The 20,938-nt window shown below is 43.0% G+C and overlaps 1 protein-coding gene across 6 annotated transcripts in view; it reads left to right on the top strand.

The window, feature by feature from the left end:
• The window catches only part of Wwox (WW domain-containing oxidoreductase), a 927,977-nt gene that overhangs the window by 598,029 nt on the left and 309,010 nt on the right, over positions 1–20,938 (top strand).

The following is a 20,938-nucleotide window of genomic DNA, read 5'->3' on the forward strand; positions in this document are numbered from 1 at the left end:
ATTTCCTGAAGCCATGCCCCCATCTGGCAAGTAAGGGTTTGAACACAGGAGCCTGCAGACCTTTCCCCTTTAAACATAACAGCAAGCTGGCGCACCCTGGAAGTGGGAACTGTGGTCCTTCATTTCATCTCGCAACTTCCTTGCCAAGTCAAGATTCTCTCAGCATCTGGAGGTGAACAAAGTGACTCACATAGACACACAGACCCCAAAAGAGCCTGCCAGACATCGGGAGGCCCAAGACAGAGATGCAGTCAGTACCTCAGATCTCTGACCCCAAATCAGACCAGCTTTATTATTCTGTACATCCAAAGCCTCTGTGCTTCGAATTCCTCACCAGAGAACTTTGCCAAGAGCTGTTGAATTCCTCTCCCCAAGATAGGGGTCTGCGCAAAGAGGCTTGGGAAAGAAGGCGGAGAGACAGGGAGAGAAACAAGGAGATCAGAGGCTGGATGTGGGCGCAGAGAAGCCACTTCTGCATTTTGCTCGATAGACAGCAGAGCCCAGGTTCTATTAGCAGCAGGACATTCTAGGAGTTCACGTTGCACTTGGCTGCCTAGGAAGGGAGCAGGACGAAGAAGAATGAGGGAGAAAATAGCAATGTAGAAAATAGCAATGTAGGAAGCTTAAAAAGTGGCCGACTCTATGTAAATGGCTTTTCATTATATCTGCGAGGCTGAAGCGTCAGGCTTCAGCTGTGTAAAATGCCACTCGCTCTTATCACGGTTCATAGAGATTACCTTTCAAAGTGAACTTCATGTTCATTTCTTCCAGCACTTACGGAGGAGAGCGAGACAGTGACTCCTCCATTTTTCAGTCCTTGCCAGCACCCGGCTCCTTCCTCTGGGTTTTGTGTCACCCGCATGATATTGCGTCAAGTCAATTCACAGCAGCAGTTGAACCAAAAGCAATTTAAGTTTAAAAAAAAAAATGGACAAATATGGATGTCATTTCTAAAGCGTATTCAAAGGCCTTTGACATCACTCAAAGCCTGAACACTTCTCAGAGACAAGATGTTCTCTTTCTTTCTTTCTTTTTCTCCCCTCCCACCCCACCCCCACCCCCTTCCTCTCAGCAATGCAGGATTGGAGATCGAATACGGACAAGCAACCACGGGGTTCTGCTCCAGAAAGTACTGCCTGGAGAAGCCCAGATTCTGTATCATGTATTAAGAAAGATTGATTCAAAAGCAAAGCAAAGTCCCGAAGGTCAATTAATATTTATTATTTCAATATGGTTTATTTGTAGCAATAATAGGTACCACTTATCAATATTTATTATAGATGAGCATGCTGTTAGAAGACTTTATCTAACTTAATTTTCATAATTACCTTGCATAGAATATCTATAAATATTAGACTATAAAAGCTGATGCTATTGTCATCTGTGAAGACACCATGACTTTGACCAGCTCCGAGCACAGACAAAATATTTCTTTTGCTGTGTAAATATGTATGGATTTATGAGTGCAAGGGTGTGTGTGTGTGTGTGTGTGTGTGTGTGTATGTCTCTCTCTCTCTTTCTGTGTGTGTGTGTATATCTCTCTCTGTGTGTGTGTATGTGTGTGTGTGTGTTTCTCTCTCTCTCTCTCTCTCTCTCTCTGTGTGTATGTGTGTGTGTGTGTGTGTGTGTGTGTGTGTGTGTGTGTGTGTGTGTGTAGGCCAGAGGACAGTCTCAGTTGTCATTCCTAACACATCATTCACCTTGCTTTTTGAACAGGTCTTTGGCCGTCTTGCTGCTCACCAAGCAGGCTAGGCTAGCTGGTCAGTGAGCCCCAGGAATCTGTCTATCTCTGCCTCCCCAGCTCTGGGCTTGCAAGTGTAAGCCTCGGGTTTTTCCATAGGTTCTGTGGGGCTCAAGCTCCAGTGTTTGTGCTTGCAAGGCAGGTACATACTGACTGATGGAGCTGACACGGCAACCCAGGGTATAGAACTCTTGAGAGAGAAGGCCATTCTGTGAGAACACAGATGTCTCTCCTCATGGTACCCACTTCTCATTTGGAAGAAGACTGGCAAAGTAGAACACAGAGCTCTGTGCAGGCCTTGAGCCCTCTTCTATGTGTATTAAAGCCTTAAAATGGTGAAGCTTACACACACACACACACACACACACACACACACACACACACACAGGGCAGGGGAGGAGGATTGTCTTTTGGAGAAGAGAAAAACGAAAAAAGCTAGTGGGAAAAACCAATCCCCATGGGTAATATACTGCAGGATTCATTTACATAACATTCTGGAAATGTCAAAATTATACAAATGGACACCAGATCAGCAATGGGCAGTAGCTGTGGGGAGGGTGGTGTCAGGAGGGCAACTGAGGAATCCTGGGGCCTCCAGAAATGCTCTGCATCTTGACAGCCACTGCCAGTGCCCCTACTGTGACATTGTACTAGAGTTTCATGTCCTTACCATTAGGATACGTGGGTCAAGTGTATGTGGAATTACTGCATTATTTCTTACAACTGCCCGTGAATCTGCCCATATAGGTAGAACACCAAAAGCTTAATTAAAACACAAAGAATCATTGGATGTTTGGAGAAGTAAACAACAAAAAAACAAAAACAAACAAACAAACAAAAACGAACAAATCAACAGCAAACCGCCAGGAACATTTCAATGGTGTGCAGCATATATCTTCTCTCTTGCCCAAGCCCACCCCTACTCATTTGCAGGTTACAAAATGCAGAGGCCTTAAACTATGGTTCTACCTACATGCTGGGCCAGTAGCCAACCTCTGACCATTCTCAGAAAGGTCAGAAGGCCACGAAGAAGCCTGTTACCTTGGCCTTGATTCAGACGGAAAGAGAGCAATGAGGCCCCCTGGCCAGGAGCCCTCGTGGTCACCGTGGACCGAGAATGGATGTATTTTATGTGCAAAGCCGTGACCTTATTTTCCCCTCCTCCTGCTAATAGGTGTGAAGATTCTGCAATAAATATTGCTTATGGCTGTTAATTGAACCGCAGCCCAGATGGTCAGGACGTGTTTATTTTCTTATTTTTAATTTCTCCTAGTTCTTGCACTTGTGAGAAGTGGGGGAGGGGTAGAGTAGTTTACACTGGAGACAGGTCTGAGACAGAGTCTGTGTCCCAGTGATATATTCATACCGAGGAAAACATCATATCTGCATCATAGATAGGAAAGAATGAGTTAGGAAATACACTGGAAACCCTGTTGCCAGCACCTCTCACCATACAGTGGAGATGCTTTCTCCAAGGGTTCTAGGAGCTTCAAAGGACCCCTGAGGCCCAAGTACTAACCAACACAGACAAGAGCAGAAACCCTTCATCTCCCTTTTGTTATTGCCAATGTGAACATCACTGCTAACTGTCAACTTGACATCTCTGGACAGACCTATAGGGCGACTCCCTTGATTACAATAATTACAGTGGGAAGGCCACCACTGTGGGTGGCACCATTCCCTGGGCTCCTAGACTGTGTAAGTGGCATCTTGCTAAATGCAGATCCTGGTTCAAGTGTTCTGGGATTCTGTGGTTCACACAGAGTCCCAAAGCGATGCCAGAGTTTCAGAATTGAGAACACACTCTTAAATTGAAACCTTTACAGTCCTTACCAAGGTCACTATTGCTGGCTGGAGGCATTTTGGAAATGTGTAGATGCATGCTGGGGCCATTGGACATTTAGTAGATGATGTCTACAGCCCTATCCAGTGATGCCTAGAAAGTTCAGTAAGACACCGTTGCCAACAAACTGGGAGCACGCTCCTCGGCCAATGATTGTGCATGTCAGCACACACTTGTTGTTGAGGATTTAACTCAGAATTCACTTTTCTTCACACAGAAACATGGCATGTCCCAAGTCTCTCAGAAATGCAAACACTTTCTAAATAAAGGGAGGGCTGTACTGTGTTATGTCCAAAATACCAATGCTAGGAGGTATCTTGGGAAGATCACAACAATTTGAGTCATGAGGACATGTAACTTATATATGTAAAGACTTACTGTATTCACCATAAGTGAACACTTGCATTCTCTAGCTGCCCTCAACACCCCAGGAGGACAGGCTCTTCCTATTCTCCTCAAATCTGTGTCCAGAGATGCACTGATAGTCTGACCTTGATAACATTAGAGTCTTTACACTATGGAAAGTGGCAAATATTACCCATCAGGACGGTTGTGTCTGTTCTTGATCTACAAATAGCAGGTTGACTCTGACATTCCGGATCCTCTTTTTCACTTTATTTTATACTTGAGACATTTTTATCTGTTTTTGGTTAATTATATGCATGGTGGATTATGTTAGACATTAGTTTCGCTCTAAGACCTCAATAAAGATACCTAGGCATTCTTTTTCCAAATAATTATTTTATCAATAACTCCCCATTCCTATGCTCATGCTGTCAACCCTTGATAAAATCCTCGGGACACATACACCCAAAAACAGAAAGAGAGAGAGAGAGAGAGAGAGAGAGAGAGAGAGAGAGAGAGGAAGAAAGAAGGAAGGAAGGAAGGAAAGAAAGAAAGAAAGAAAGAAAGAGAGAAAGGAAGAAAGAAAGAAAGAAAAAAAAGAAAGAGAGAGAAGGAAGGAAGGAAAGAAGGAAAGAAGGGGACATAAGGGGGAAGGAGGAAGGAGGAAGGACACACAAGAGGGTGATGGGAATGATCCCAGTACATCATACATCTGTGAAACTGAAAGAACAAGTAGATTTCACAGACATTTTAAAGTTAGTGTTTTACAGATTTCTTTCTGTAGCTAAAGTGTGTGTTTGTGTGAGCGTATGTCACACATGTGTGAATGCTCATGGAAATCAGAAGGGAATGTGAGAGCCCCTGGAGCAGTAAACCACTCAACGTGGGTGCTGGGATTTGAACGCAGTTCCTCTGGGAGGTTGGGAAATACTCTCAATGGCTGAATCTCTCTCCGGGCCCATGGGAGAAAAAAAACCACAACTTTTAAAAGAAATATAGGAAAGAAAACCTTATGTACAGACATGCATGTGTGCACATACAGCACACATGTGCACACACATGTGTATACATGTGCACACAACATACACACTGGCACATACATGCTCACACATGTGTCACAAAGCTGGCGGTATTGTAAGTGCTGCTAACATTGCACTCATTTTTGAGACCTCGCTTTTGGCAATCATTTCTCCTCTTATTATATTTTTTTCCTTTTTGGCACCAAAGCACTGTTTCCATAAATAGCGCATCTAATGGAGTGTGCGACTTTATTGCTGTCAGCTGCTATAACAGCAGAGGAAAATTCAATAAACCCAGAAGCTAAGACCAGAACATAGAAGGACTTCCCACTCCAGAAGTTAAGTATAATAACCTTTCTAGAACATTCTCCAGTCACCCATGAAATTCTAACTTTTTGTCCTAAGAAGCCACCCTGTTCTGAGCCTGGTTACAGCAGATATTCAGTCAGGTCTGGGGCTGATGATGGGGACCATTTTGTTGACTTGAAGAACCACCCAGTCTTCCCCAAGGGGCTGAGGCTATCCATCTGGAGGAGTGAGGTAACTGTTAAATGTGCCTAAACTTTGGGCACTAGCAGTCTATGCGTGTAACAAACTCACAAATGAAATGCTGTAACTCTTTGCTGGGATAATTGGGACTCTCCTCTCTAGGCCAGGGATCCAGCGTAAAGGATGAGGCAATTTTTTTCATAGAGCATAAATATGTGAGAATGTTAGCAAATCAAAGTAATTGAGGAGTAAAATAATTCATTCCATGTCCCTGCCTCAGCACGGATGTAAACGGCGCACCATTAAATGCGTCCTTGACACAGAGGCAGCAGCTTAACCATAGCACCAAATATTTAGCCAGAGCCAAGAGCAATTTTTTAATTATTGTGTGTGTGTGTGTGTGTGTGTGTGTGTGTTTGGTGTGTGTGTGTGTGTGTGTGTGTGTGTGTGTGTGTTGTGTGTGTGTGTGTTTGATTTACTAACCTTCAGTACAATCCCTATTTTTGGAGGTTGACTCATAGGTTTTTTTTTTTTTTTTTTTTTGGTTCTTTTTTCCGGAGCTGGGGACCGAACCCAGGGCCTTGCGCTTCCTAGGTAAGCGCTCTACCACTGAGCTAAATCCCCAGCCCCAGGTTTTTTTGTTTGTTTGTTTGTTTGTTTTTGTTTGTTTGTTTGTTTTTTGAAGCACTGACTCCTCCTCCCCAGGGTTTCAGCTGTCCACTTGGTTCTTAATAGCAGAGCAACACGGAAAAGCATACTTACATTTCCTAATTATGTGTAATTAGGCAAAACCCAGATGATGTATCCAATGTGCTCCTGGAATAGCCAGGGGTCAAGAAGCGCTGGAATTCAGTAACATTTTTATAAATAAGTGTGTTGGTTAACATTGGGGTCCAAGGTGGTGCTGGGTGCCTTGTAGACCAGTATAATGGTTGAAATATATAGCATTCATTTATCTAGCCAAGTAAAGCTATAATTGATTCTCCGCCTCCTTACCCTCCTCTCTCTTATATATACATATATATAAAAACAGAGTTAGATTTGCTATTCTTAGTCTGAAGGGCCCTCTAAACTCTGAACCACAGTTCTGCTTACTGACAGCGTAAGTGATATTTATTTTTTCAAAGCCTAATCCTTTTGAAACATGGAGAAATAAATACATCCTTTTTATCTACCATATGCCTGGGATGGGAAATAAATTCTTATTTTCCTGCTATGTGGTACCAGTGGGCTACAGTGAATAATTTGGGCAGGCTCCCTGAAGATAATAGGGAAACCTTCTCTATTACTGGGGATAATTATGAATCTCATAATAGAAAACATCCCGAGCTTGAACATCAATCAGGGAAGATAAACAATGGGGAATGATAGGTATACAAAAGGGAAAATGGCGTCAGCACACAGGGAAGGGAAGACGGCGGGATTCTGGCTGGGTTATAAATCATAGAGTCAAATAATTCCTACGCAATTAATATCTTCAAATTGAAACATACTTCTTTTCTAAGGAAAAAAATGGTGGAATTTTCAAGCGAGACAACTGGCTACCTCACAAGATTCATCCAAGAATCCGAAGAGTTAGTCTTGTATGAATCTCTCCAATCTCTCCGGCCCTCAACTTCTCCACCCCTACCCAAGTTGATTGGGGGCATCGGTAACAATGCTACCATGTGTACTCATGTGATGACTGACCTCAAGCCGGCTGCAGGGACAGGCCATGGCCTGCCAAGGCCAGAGCTAATGGTCGGTGACCCTTAGGATCTCCAGCTCTAATGAGACAACAAAGATTGGTTTATTGAGCTGGAACTCTGACTGCCCTGGTGAGTCCAGAGCTTGTCTGAGGCATGCCCATGCAGCTTTAGAGCTACAAAGATGGGAAAACTTTTGTTGCTATTCCCAAGGGATCATCGTCTCTTTCTAGTGAGTTGCCCTTTGTTCATGGACTTTCTTGTTTCTCCAAAACAAAATCAAATATTTAAGGTATTTCTGTGGACTTCTATTTCCAACCACGATGGGAGTCTTCCAAAACTATGAGAAAATTGTGCCTTGCTATCTCGTTAGTCTACTCTGAGTTTCCAAAATCAAATATAAGGTGGTATGCTTAATTTATCTACTAAGTCATATGGATAAACAAGTAAGGTGTCCAACTTTCCTCACATCTTCTGTGAGTAGAACCTCAGAGAGTGACAGGAATTGAAACAGGACCTCTTTTTCTCTCTCCCTGTTACAAGTAGGGACTCTATCTGAGTCAATTGTCAAATATGTCTGGAAGGCCACAAAATATGCTCCTGGATTTTGTTTTATTGGCCCTCTTCTAATATTTTACAAAACATATTTTTAAAGAAATATATAATTTGTCCCCCAAAGCAAGGGTTTTCCCATGCCATATAATTTGCTAAGTGTGGCTTTACTGCACTCTAGCCTATAATTTATAGTCAGCCTCCACAAGGCAAAAAATAACTCCAAGCTATGATTAAGTAAGTAATGGACAAGGTAACTAATATTCCCGGAAGGAAGCCCTTCCAGACACTCATTTTAAATGACAAAACAGGGAAGGTTGAGATGTGTGGTCCTGCACAAATTTAACTGGGTTGTGCGAAATGGAGAGGCAGCATGATAAACTGGTCTATCCAGGCAGTGGAGACATGAGCTGAGCCAGATTTTACACTTGCATTTTAATTAGCCTGCGCTTCGTCTCCTCCATGTCAGGCAAATGGGTCTGTACCTAATTCTGCACCATTTTCGCCCCTCTTGAGGAATGAGTGACTATTCTAGTCAAGTGCAAACCAATTCTGAGGTAGTGGTCTATGTTGTGGAGATGAGGAAGCATGACAGCGTGGGGAAGACTCAGACTTGATAATTAGGCAATACTAAGAGCTGAGGAGATCGCTCAGTCAGCAATGTGCTTGCCCTGCTAGCATGGGGTCCTGAGTTCAGTCCCAGAGCCGCATCAAATATGTGGGTAAGGTAGTGCACACTTGCAATCCCAGTGCTGGGGTGGTGGGGACAGGAAGATTTATTGGGCTCACTGGCCTCATGAGCCGACCTCACCAGGTGGATGAGCTCTAGTGAGAAACTGTCAAAAAAAACCTCAACGGACAGTACCTCAGGAAAGACTCTACCTTCATATGCATATTTACATGTACCCACAGAGACAGATGCATCAACACACACACACACACACACACACACACACACACACACACACAGAGACAGAGAGATAGAGAGAGACAGAGACAGAGACAGAGAGATAGAGAGAGAGACAGAGACAGAGACAGAAAGGCAGAGACAGAGACAAGAGTGAGACAAAGAGACAAGAGAGCTATAAGAGAGAGATGATAGAGAGACAGGGTAGAGAGAGGAATATGAATATCAGGCTTCGAAGAAATATGGCAAACTGTAAAAATGACAGTGTGTTACAAAACAGGAAAGAAGTTGCACAGGTCTGCCCACTGCTCTGCATCCTGCCTACAGTAAGAGGTAGAGTCCATTCCCTCACCAGGTAAAGCAGGCTAACCATGTGGCTTTCGTTGGCCAATGGAAACTTAATAAAGTCAATGTTCCCAGAGAATGGCTAGATCCTGGACCTCTCTCGTGCAGCTTACCACCCGGAGACCACTATAAGATCATGTCTGGTCTGGCCTGCTGAAGGATGACAGGCCACATGAAGGGGGCCTTGTTGTCTGAGCTGGTAGCTTGCTGACCCCTTATACATGAGAAGATTGTTCTAGAATCATTGAGCAATCAGTTATTACTAAGCTAACAGCAGAGACCAACCAAGACCGCCTATACTAGAGGAGTTCCTGCTCTTGTAATAGCCATAAATAAACAAACTCGAGTCAGAGGAGGGGGGAAGGTTGCAGTTGTTAACCGCTGAATTTTATAGAGCTTTATCGTACATAACTAATGCTAACAAATACAAAATCAACACACAGGAAATGATGAACTCCCTAACTCTACAAAATGAACTCTCAATGATTTAGCTTTTAGTTGTTGATGTTATTTCTGAGGAAACCACCAAGTACTGTGAGCCTCCTCCTACCCTCCCTGTCCATCTAACCAGATGAAGTATGGTTACTGAGTGTTGAAGTGGGTCATTTGACTGGACCAGTGCCTTCAGGAAGAGCTCGTGTAAGGATGAGGCTGCCTGTATTCGTCAGCTCTTGCCAAGACAGAAACGGAGTTCTATAGATTTGGGGCACATAAACACTGGGGATTGGAAAGACCTTTATCTGGTGTTGCCTAAGGGTGTAGGGAGCCTGGCCTGGTGTAAGGAGGAAGGAGGGTGCCCTGAAGAAGAGGGAAGCAGAAGAGAATCTTAGCAGGCCAAATTTAGCCTAATTAACAGATTTGCCTAAGGCTGACCCCGAAGCAGAAACTGAAGCCTAGATCAGCCTGCTCAACTCCTACCTATACGGTAATGATGAGGTTGAACCACCCGTTCTTAATCCCATAGAAGAGTTTCCCAAAATAGACAGGAGTTAGACAAAGAACACCCCGACATTTCCTACCTCCTCTGAGTCCCTATTTCCTTAATGACCCAACGCATTTGTTCAGCACAGCTTTGTCCTCGCAGATAGGTGTCTGCGGCTCTTTGTCAGCTGTCCATGATTTTGTTTCTACTTAATAGCAAAGGTGGCGAGAGGGGTTTGCCGAAGTACCTCATAAAGTCAGTATCCTCCTGCTGGAGATGGGTGGGTGGCTAGTGCGTTGTAATAAGCTTGGCTACAGGAGGAAGGACAACACTCTCGAGTCTGCTCCGTAGTCCCTGAAGGGCACTTCTATATGTTAACTCATCAACAACCATACAACTCCCCAGTTTGGCCACCCTTCTTCCGATATACCTAAGGAAGGGTATGAACAAGACATGGGTCGCCTCAAGAGTACTCTTCATTCTCCTAGGTTACTAGACTTGACTACATTTCACTATTGAAATGTCGGGATGCACTGTCTAGACAAAGTGTGCGTGAGGAGGAGATGCCATAGTCATCAGCTGCTGAGGGAGATAGATTCCATGGCCCTTACCTAGTAGGTTTCATGCAGTAGAGTGGGCTCCTCTTACTCTGAACAGACAAGACCTTGGTAACTGGCATGGGAGTGACAGAATATGATACCTGAGATTGAATGACAAGAACTTGAGGTGTTGGCCTTTTCTCTTAGATATCTTGTTTTGAGGAAGAGTACATACCACACTGCGAGGAGTTTCAAACAGTACCAGTTGGAGTTCATGTGTCAAGGACATTGATTTCTAGCCAACAGCTGAAGCTTGCCGACTGCTACTGATAATGACTGTCAGTTTGATATGATCTAGAATCACATGAGATGCAGACCCCTGGGCTTGGGAGTTCCTAGATTAGGTTGACTGAGTTTGGAGGACCCATCTAAGGTGGGTGGCATCATTCTATGCAATGGGGGTCCCAGACCAAAGACAAAAGAGAATGCTGAGCACCATCATTGACCTCTCTCCACCTCCTGACTGAGACCATGATGTGATCCTGCACTCCGGCCGCCATGACCTTCCTCATCACAATGAACTGTGCTCTCAACCCATGAGCCAAAGCAAACCCTTCCTTTCCTAAGTTGCTTTTATCAGATAGTTTTTTTAAAGATTTATTTATTATATGTAGGTATACTGTAACTGTCTTCAGACAGTTACGTTATGTTTATGTTTGCTTGTATGTATATATGTGCACCATGTGCATACTTGGTGCTTTCAAAGGCCAGAAGAGGGTTTCAGATCTCCTGAACCTGAGGCTACAGATGGGTGCAAATCCCCATGTGTGTGTTGGGACTAGAACTCGGGTCCTCTACAAGATTAGCTGGTGCTCTTAAGCACTGAGCCATCTCTCCAGGCCTCATTTGCCTTATAGAGAAAGGACACTAGAAATCTAACGAACTGATATTCATATCCTGGCTCCGTGCAGAGTCAGCTGGCTGAGCATAACGTAGGTAGAGGTTGTGCCTTGGCTTTCTCCACTGTGAAGTGAGAATAACCAATTCATTTAGCATAGGAATTCAGACCAAGTGAGATACATATTCAAAACCCCCACCGTCATCACAAACATATGGTCAACGGTATCTGCAGACTTCATTGTGACGTTCAGCATTTATTCAATTATCAGCATTTCAACTCCAGAAGAGCGGTTTGAACAAATGTTCTGTAACTTGATTGGTTATGTGCCTCCTGGCTGGTGGCTTACTTACTTCTGCCGTCGCTGTGATAAAATATCCAGCAAAAGCAATTTAGGTTACGAAGGATTTGTGTTTGCTTACGTTGAGGTTCCCCTCTAGATGACTGTGGAAAACAGGTAGGCAGGTAGGGGAGGCACAGGGGCAAGAGCAGGAGGCTGGCAGATCACGCTGCATCTGTACTCAGAGAGCAGAGCAGTGAATGCAGGCTGCTGCTTAGCCCCCCTCCTCCGCTTTCCTTAGATAGTCCCGGATCCCAGCCAGGGAATGCTGCCACACATGGTGGGCGGGTCTTCCCACCTCAATGAACATACTCTAGACAACGCACAACAGGCATGCCCAAAGGCCCATCTACCGTGTGAGTCTAGGTACTGTCCAGTAAAAAAGAAAAGAAAAAGGCTCACCATTCAGTCAGTCTCCATTTTTCATGGAGGCAGATTCTTTGTATATTGTTGTCATCAGAGATTCTTATCTGAGATTCTTGGAAACGTTATCTTCCCTTTGATAGGCACAGAGGAAGAAAAACATAGTTTAACAGGTGCTCCACAGCATGGTAGTGAAGTAGTTAGCTCCCTGTTAGGAAGCTCAGCTTTTAAGAATGTACCTCTGTTCCAGGGAGGTTTTCAGTGAGCCAAGAGATACCACAAGCTGTCCTTCATATCATAATTAAATAAAGGATCCATCAGCAATAAGTCTTCAGGTACGATAGAGACCATCTATCATATAAAAGTCAGACACTAATGTAACTTAAATTTTTCAATATTATGGAGACATATATATCCCTTTTATTTCTGAAAGAATTTCCAAAATGTTGTGTTAAAAAGAACAAGGACAAGACAGCTGTAGTAGTCCAGACCTGTAACCCAATCACCTGAGAGTTGAAACAGGAGAGCTTTGATAAGTTCAAGGCCAGCCTAGGCTACATAGCATTCCCCTGTTTCAACAATGGGACTGGGGACATAGTTCAGTAGGTAAAGTGTTTATCTAGCATTCACAGAGCCCTGGAGTCAACCTCCATCCAGCAAGACAAAAACCAGGTATGGTGTTGGGAGCCTATAAACTCAGGAAAGGGAAATAGGAGATTCACAAGTTCAAGGTCACCTTTAGGTGCAAAGGGAGTTGGAGAGCAGCTTGGGCTATATGAGAGCTGGCGAGGTGGGGGGGGGGCAGAGAGAGAGAGAGAGAGAGAGAGAGAGAGAGAGAGAGAGAGAAAATTTACTTTCATTTCATTAGATTTCATTCCAGATTTTTCTCAACAATCCATGACTTTGATACTTAATTTGTTGATTTTTTTTCTAAAAATTCACAGTGAACATTATTCTTCTTACTCTTCTCTTTCAAATTGCTCACGAGTACATCATAAGGAAAATTGGTTTATTTTAGAGAAAATGAGGAGATGTTGCTGCTCAGGAAACAGTATTTATTATCTGTGCAGTCAATCAAATAGCACCCCTTTGTTCCACAAAATAAATCCTGTATGTCTTTTAACACCAAATATTTAAAATGATCATGAAATGGATACTAATGAATTTGAGAGACCAAGAAGGCTATCATTTAGATGATATTAATAGCTCTTAAGACATTTATTTAGTTAATATTTTACTTTTGGTATGTGGATCTCTCAGATTATAAAACAGAATTGGCTGGGCTAAGACACTCACCGAAACAGCAGCCAATGTTTGAGTCACTTTTGTTAGAATTAAACCTTAAATGTGTTATGAGTTTTATTTCTTCACTGAACCAACAGCGTCTTAAATTCATACTTCATTATTTCATTTAGAAAGGAGTAAGACACATGGTAAATAAATCAGGGCCATGATTGACAGTCTACCTGGAAAGATTAGACAATTGGGGGTGATGGGCCTCTACTCCCCCAATTATTGCCTTTGTTCTTACAAGTGTGTTTAAATCTATTTCTGTTAATTTACAATTTGAAAGGTGGATGAGAAGCAGAGTTTGAAAAATAGATTACTGTCTTCATTAATACAGGTTTGACCTACAAAGTCTTCACGTACTTAATGATTAAAAACCAAAGTACTAAATAATAAATTATAAGAATTTATAGGAGTCATCATCTTGAAATTAGCTTACTGAATGTTCTTATCATAATAAATCTGAGTGGGTGTCTAATTTAGTGTTAGCTGACTAAAATTATATGTTACGGGCAGGGGAAAAAAACACTTTTGTTTGAAGACAAATGCAGTGAGTTTAATCACAGGTGATATGAAAGGCACCCATCTCCTGCTGGTTCCCTTCATAGAAACTTTGGTGAAATTGGTTGAAGGAAGATCAATTCCAATTTGTAAATCCGTCGAGCAAGAAAATTTCCCCCAAGTAGTAGGGGTGATCTTTACGTTACCTTCCTAGGTGAAGCCTCACCTGCCAGAGTCTCAGTCTGGACTGAGTTAACCATGGGGAAAGCATCCAGTCCTCCCCATAAAGAGTATTGAGACCACTCTCGGAGTCATTGTCAAGGTTAAAGGGACTCTTGTGTGTTGGTGGATAGATGGGAGGAAGCTACCACTTCCCTCTTCTGCCTCTGTTTCTCTCTCTGGGAGGAATTTTAATCCAGCAACATGACTGCCCCAGCAAGGGTAAGTCTGTATGATCCTTCTGGAATGCAGACACACCCTTAGTACATACCTTTAAGGTAAAATTAGGAAGCAGCCACATTTGAAAAGTGACATCTAATTAAGGAGCTGACAAAGTGACGAATCAGAGAAAGATTTGCTGGAATGAGTCAGAGATAGGCCATGCCCAACTGTCACGAGAACAGAGAGAATAGAGAGGCAATTTTAGAGTTAGGCAGAGTGAGCCAATGAATCCAGAGTCAGTGCAGGGAATGCAGTACAGGAGAGGTGAGTTCATGTGTGAGCTTGTGCAGTTCAGTACCGGTCAGCAGTGGCAGCTGTTGCCAGAGAGTAAGGGGCCAGAAGAATAGAACGAATTGCCAGGGTTAGTTTGATGCTTAGCAGAGCAATCAGTGAGAAGCTGAGAGAAGTCAGAGTGAATCAGTCAGCTTGGAGAGGAGTTTGAGCCAGAATGGTTGAGTTAAATCAGCCAGCTAGGGTTCAGGAAGAACTAGAAAGGGTGAGCTTATTCTGTAGGAAGCCTCCACGATGACACATCTGGCGAGTGTTACTTTTACTCCCTGTGTATCTCAAGCAAGACTGTTGTTCGTTCAATACTCATCTTCCAGGTCATTCAATACTCATCTTCCAGGTGCTCGTCCCAGTCAGGTTGCGTTGTGGCAGAGGCTCCATTGCGAAGGGCCTCGAAGCAGACCCTGGTTCAGTTTATGGGAGAGGGACTAGAAAAGGTTTCCGGTGCAGATGGCACAGTTTGTATCCTCAACCTGACAAGATGTTGGAAACAAAGCTCTGGGCATGTCCCTGAGGTTATTTCTAGATTGGGTTATTCAAGGGGGGGGGGGGGGGAGACCGACTCTAAATGTGCATGGCAGCATCCTATGGACTGGGGTCCTAGAGTGAATACAATGGAGAAAGGAACTGAGCATTGAGTACTGTTACCATCCGATAGTGTGAGAGCCGCCTTGTCATACTTCTGCCATAGCCTGCCTTCTCCACCAAGGTAGGCTGCACTCTTCACACGATGGGCCAGAGTAACCCTTCCCCCCCTTGAATTTCTTATCGTCAGTTAGTCAGTCCTAGTGATGAAAAAGGGCAGCTAATGTAAGAAGTTACAGTGAATTTTATAGTAAAATAGAAATAAGGTCAAGCTCTTTCAGATACTGTGGTAAGCTAGCATATAATTTAATGTTGTTTCCAAGTTTAGTATTTTACGAAAATTGAATAGGATGTGTGTGTGTGTGTGTGTGTGTGTGTGTGTGTGTGTGTACCTGCGTGTTTGTGTATACTCAGGGACATATACAACACACACATTAAATAATTTGCTCCAAATATACAGAGTTTGTACAAATTAAAGGGAAAAGTAGGATTCCTCCAACGGAAACAATGGCCAAAGGAAACGACAAAAACAGTAATGGAAAAAACATTTTAAAAATTCTCAATCGTTAAAAAATATAACCACGGAAATTGAAAAATGAGATGCCAGTTTGCACCAAGACCCTGGCAAAGGTTTTGCATGGGAGAGCATTCATGATATAAAAAAAGGCACAAACTAAAAAGTGTTCCAATCTAGTCTAGAATCCACCTCTTCCTTCACAGTTTAATTTACAGCCTCATTCCTGATACATTTCTTAAGCAACTTTCTGATAAATCTTCAGGGGTTAAGACTTGTTCTGGAAGTCCTTCACTGCCTCCCTGCTGACTCTCAGAAGGCTGGCACCTCTCAGCCAGAGTTTTTAGCCTAACCTTGACCATTCTACATCCCTACAAAGTGCCAGAGCAGAGAGAATCTCTACTTCATTCAGCCCCAGGCTTTCACCCAACCTGTGAAATTTCACTAAAACTCTGACCCATTACTCATAGCTAGCTTTTCCTTAATTTCCTTTTTTTTTTTTTTTTAACTTCACAGGAGAAAGCATTATATACAGAAGCATAAATTCCTTTTGGTCTTGGTGAAAAACCATGCGGTCAGTTTCAGCCTAATTTAAATAAAGCTCTTGACCAAGTGCTTCCACTTTGAACTAGAAAATACAGAAATACTTGGGGGAGAACAATCACCCAATTAGAAAAATCTGTGTTTGTTTACCACTTTGTGTTTTGGTTTTGGGGATTGAACCCAGGCCAGTGCTAGGCAAGCACTCTGCTACTCAGCCAAGCCCCCAGGGCTAGCATTAATTTTATATTCCACTTCTCTGTGCATTTGAAATGTATGGAATCCTAAGGTTCTGACAACAGGATAGTTTTTACCTAAGTTTTTCAAAATTATTAAATACAGCATAGAGAGAGGCAGAAAAGAGAAGGTAGGAAGAAGAAATAAGGGAAAAAGGAGAGGGAGGGAGGGAAGGAGAAAAGGAGAAAGGGAGGGAGGGCAAGAACGGTGTGTCTCTATTATAGAATACATGTTCAAAGGCTGAGCAGAACAGAGTAAGTTGTAGACACTAATCCATTTTTGTGACTTTTCTTGCTTTTTCTTTAAATCTGGAAAAAAAAAATACCTATTCTGGAATTTCCTCATTTGGGTGGGCATATGGTGCTGGAGAGCCCCTGTTAACTACAGTGAGGATCTTTGGACCGGAAGTATGGAGAGAAAGATCAATGGTGGACCGGAAGTATGGAGAGAAAGATCAATGGTGGACCGGAAGTATGGAGAGAAAGATCAATAGTGGACCGGAAGTATGGAGAGAAGCATCAGTGGAGTCGGTGTTATTCTTCGTATGCTCCTGTTGTTCTGCACTTCTTTCCATCCACATAGAATAATTTTGAGATGAAACAGAGAGAGAGAGAGAGAGAAAGACAGAGAGGGAGAGGGAGAGGGAGAGGGAGAGGGAGAGGGAGAGGGAGAGAGAGAGAGAGAGAGAGAGGGAGAGGAAGGAAAATGGGGGTGGATCTGAAGTTCGCATGTATTAATGGACAAAGTACCCCGGGGCAGACAAGTCCCCTTCTCTTCCTGTGTGTCACCAAGTTCAGGCACGGTGACCAGGCCTGCTTTGCAGGGTAGCAGTTTTCTGTCTGTTTTCCAAGTCTAAACCTCCTGCTTGGCGGAGCTGCGAGCTGTGGGAAGGGAAGTGGAGAAGGCAGGAGTGAATTCCATTCTTCACCCCCTGCTGATCCCCCCAACTGCAACTTCTAATTAATTAGTAGAGATTAGTAGAGTCGTGCCTTCCAGAAAAGAGCAGGCATACCTTTGGGAATCTCACCAGGAAGAAGTGGGTCTTGTGGTGCAAAAAAGAAAAGCCTTCTTTTTTTTTTTAATATTAAAAATTAATTAAAAACGGAATGTGTGAAAGCTGGGTTTTTATCATTAGTACCCATTCCAGAGGGCCAATTGCTATTGGTAAAACTTTAGTCATTCTCAGGATAGATTGCGTTTTAGGAGAGTAACCTGAGTCTAGCTCATCATTGGGTATGGGGGTTCCTAACACTCAGGGTCTTCAGCTTGAGTTGGCTTTGAAAAGTATTAAAACAGATATTGATCACATCTGCTGTGTCTGAGGATGTGACAGGGGCAGACAGAGTAGCAATAGTCACCTTGAATTGGTCTGAAAGACACTGTGTGTCTGTGTTCTGTATAGGCTCATGTAAGCGTGTGTGCATGTGTGTACAGGTTGTAGGCCGTCGCATCTCATGTTTTCACATGGGTCCTGGGATCTGTCCTCTGGTCCTCAGGCTTGTGCAGCAAGCACTTTCCCAGCCAAGTCACATCCCTGGCCTTGGACAATTATTTTCAGTGGAAGAAAGTCCAAAAGGCCATTTCATGTGAGGGAACATGGGCGGTTTTCTCTTTGCTTTGCAAAGACAGTATTTCTCTTACACACAACAGGTCCCTGACAAATCATTCTTTCTTCTTGCTTAAATGAGAAATTATAATATACTTCAGGATTTCATAAAATACCCTGACAGTGGTGGCATATCACTCTTGTTGCTCATGTATCTCTTAGTTTTAAGAGTAGGTTTTATATTCTATTTTTATAGGATTATGTATTATATACAGTTACAGGTTGCATCGTAACATTTCATGCATGTGTGTATAATTTACTTTGGTCTTGTCACCTCCCGTCCAAGAGCAAAAATTTTAGATGACTCCAAATTTAAAAAAAAAAAATATTGACTTTTAGGCCATATATTGGTGATCCTTAACAGATGCATAAATTCTGCTTCAAGTGTGGGAACTGAAGTGGCTTCTAACATCGCCTCACTACCCACATGCTCAAGGGTAGACTTTGTTAGGGAAGAGATGTTGATCAATACTTTTTTATAGTATGCTATTGTTTCTATGAGAATATACTATGAGTCAAGTCTACCGTAGTTAAGTATTTAATAAATATTTGTAAATCAATGAATGGGTAAATGAATGAAGGTCTTTGTGTGTGTGTGTGTGTGTGTGTGTGTGTGTGTGTGTGTGTGTGATTTCTATCTTTTGTTCTTTATATTTTGTTCTCTAGACGGTAATTCCAGGTTTGGAGTACCTTCCCAATGCTGTTTTAATGCCTTTTGAAAGACCTAATATGTAGTAGGCAGTTAATGAAGCTAACAATGAATTGGCTAGGTTTTGATTTTTTTCATTCATAAAAACATAAGTGCCATGGTGTATGATATATAGGTAGGAAGCCTGACGTATGTCATAAATTGTTCTAAGGAGGAAAATTAGAGCAATGAGAGAAAGAGAAGGACAGAGATAGAGAGACAGAGAGAGAGAGGTGGGGGGAGGGGTTCTGCTGTACAGATCTGGCATCTTTATGAAGAAGATAACAATGAAGAAAGAACGAATACATTTTGTGTGATTTTATGCATGACGGTTGGATCAACAGAAACAGTCTTCTGTGGGTACCACACATTCTTTACTTCCCAGGAATCTCTAAGCCATGCATTCTCAACTCTAAACCTTAGACATTGACAAAGGGCTTTGGGAATCTCCTAGTATCGTGTGAGGTAATGTGGGGCATTATGACCCATGTGTACTTTTCTGGGCAGAGGGTCCTTCTTTCTGACTGACTGGTCTATAAGAACTCATTTGCTCCTGGTGACTTAGTATGTCACCTTGAAACCACCACTGCTTCTCATGGCCTTTCAGCTTCGTGAGGAGAGTCCAAGAGTCACGCTGTCAGTTGTGATCTCCATTGAGTCAGTTGCTAGGATGGTCCTCTTTATTCAGTGTCCCTGGAGTACATCTCTGAGTCTTCCACACAGTAAATACTCAACAGACAGGTTGAACCAGTAAATAAGTTAAGGATGCTCATATCAGTTCTTTGTTGTTCCAAGGGCAATTCTTCATAGACTTGGTGAGGTAGAGGGTGAACAAGGCTTTTTGTTCTAACAGTTTTCTGTCACCTCAGTCCCTTGTCCCAGGGTCTGATACTAAAACATCTCAGCCTTTTGTGGATAATCAATGAACAAGAGGCTATATAATAGTTTATAACTACTTCCTGTTGGCATTGGGGCACCCTTATGGGGTGTGGGCAAAGAGCTGGAGTGTACAGCCAAGTCTTGGAAGAGCTCGTTATTTCACTGCTGTCCAGGTTGTGGAACCATCTGGGGGTAAGAAGGAATGTGTAGACCCAGTCAAAGCAGTCTGTGAAGGAGGGCTAGAGCGCCCATGGTTAACTGTTTCGGAGCTTTCCTGGATTGCCAGGTAAGGACTCAGGGATACTGGGAGAACCAATGTGAAATAACTCTAAGTACCCTACTAAATGATTGGGTTTTGTTGTTGTTATTGTTTTTCTTTATTTTGTTTGTTTGTTTGTTTTTTAACAGAGCTTGGGGTAAAGAGAAAATAGGAACCAACACCGTGGCTAGGTCTTTGTACTCTCTAAGCCAAGATGACTCTGAGATACATGCTGGGTGTCCCTGACAACTCCTGCACCAGTGAAACTCAGGCAGTTTACAAAGGGTTCATGTTCCTCCCTCGCCTCTGCCACACAGTGGCAACACAAATCTCTATCTCCCAAGGGAGTCGTGAGCATAAACTGAGGGAAGATGGATTAAGCTTGGCGATTGTTACTATCAAGTGTCAGCTTGAGACAACCTAGAATCATCTTCTCAGGAAGTCTCAATAAGGGATTCTCTACTTTGGGTTGGTTCACCATACTGGTGGAAGGTTGTCTTAATTAAGTTAATCGATGTGGGATGACCCAGCCTACTGTGGGAAGTACCATTCCCTAGGCAGAGAGTCCTTAACTATATGAGTGGAGCAATCAAGCTGACCCAGCCTACTGTGGGAAGCACCATTCCCTAGGCAGAGGGTCCTAAACTAGATGAGTGGAGAAATCAAGCTGAACAAAACCAAGCATACATGCCTTCTCTCTCTGCTCTCAACCATGGATGTTACCAGCTGCCTCAAGCTCCTTTTTGAGACTTCCCAGATAGGATAGGCTGGAACCCGGGGGGTAGAAGTGAGGGCAAAGAGCTGTTAAATGTACTCAGCAAACCATGCTATGATTTTTTTTTTTCCCTTTTAAAATAATGATCTGTTAAAAATCTCAAACATGAAACTATCCCACAAATACCAACTTACAACATGAAAAACATACCAGACTGCTCCAAAATGCAAACTCTGGAGCCAGGGGAAGGGTGAGTAACAAAGCACAAGGTCCTGAGTTCAGTCCTCAGAAAGTATGTGAAAAAGCCAGGTCTTTCTGTATAATCACAACATGGCAAAGGGGAAGGCAGGTGACTCCCTGAGCTCACTGGCCAGTGGGTCTACACAGCTGTGTGAGTACCAGGCAGTGAG

The sequence above is a fragment of the Rattus norvegicus genome, chromosome 19 (assembly GCF_021556685.1).
Source record: "Rattus norvegicus strain SHRSP/BbbUtx chromosome 19, alternate assembly SHRSP_T2T, whole genome shotgun sequence".
Taxonomy (NCBI): Eukaryota; Metazoa; Chordata; class Mammalia; order Rodentia; family Muridae; genus Rattus; species Rattus norvegicus.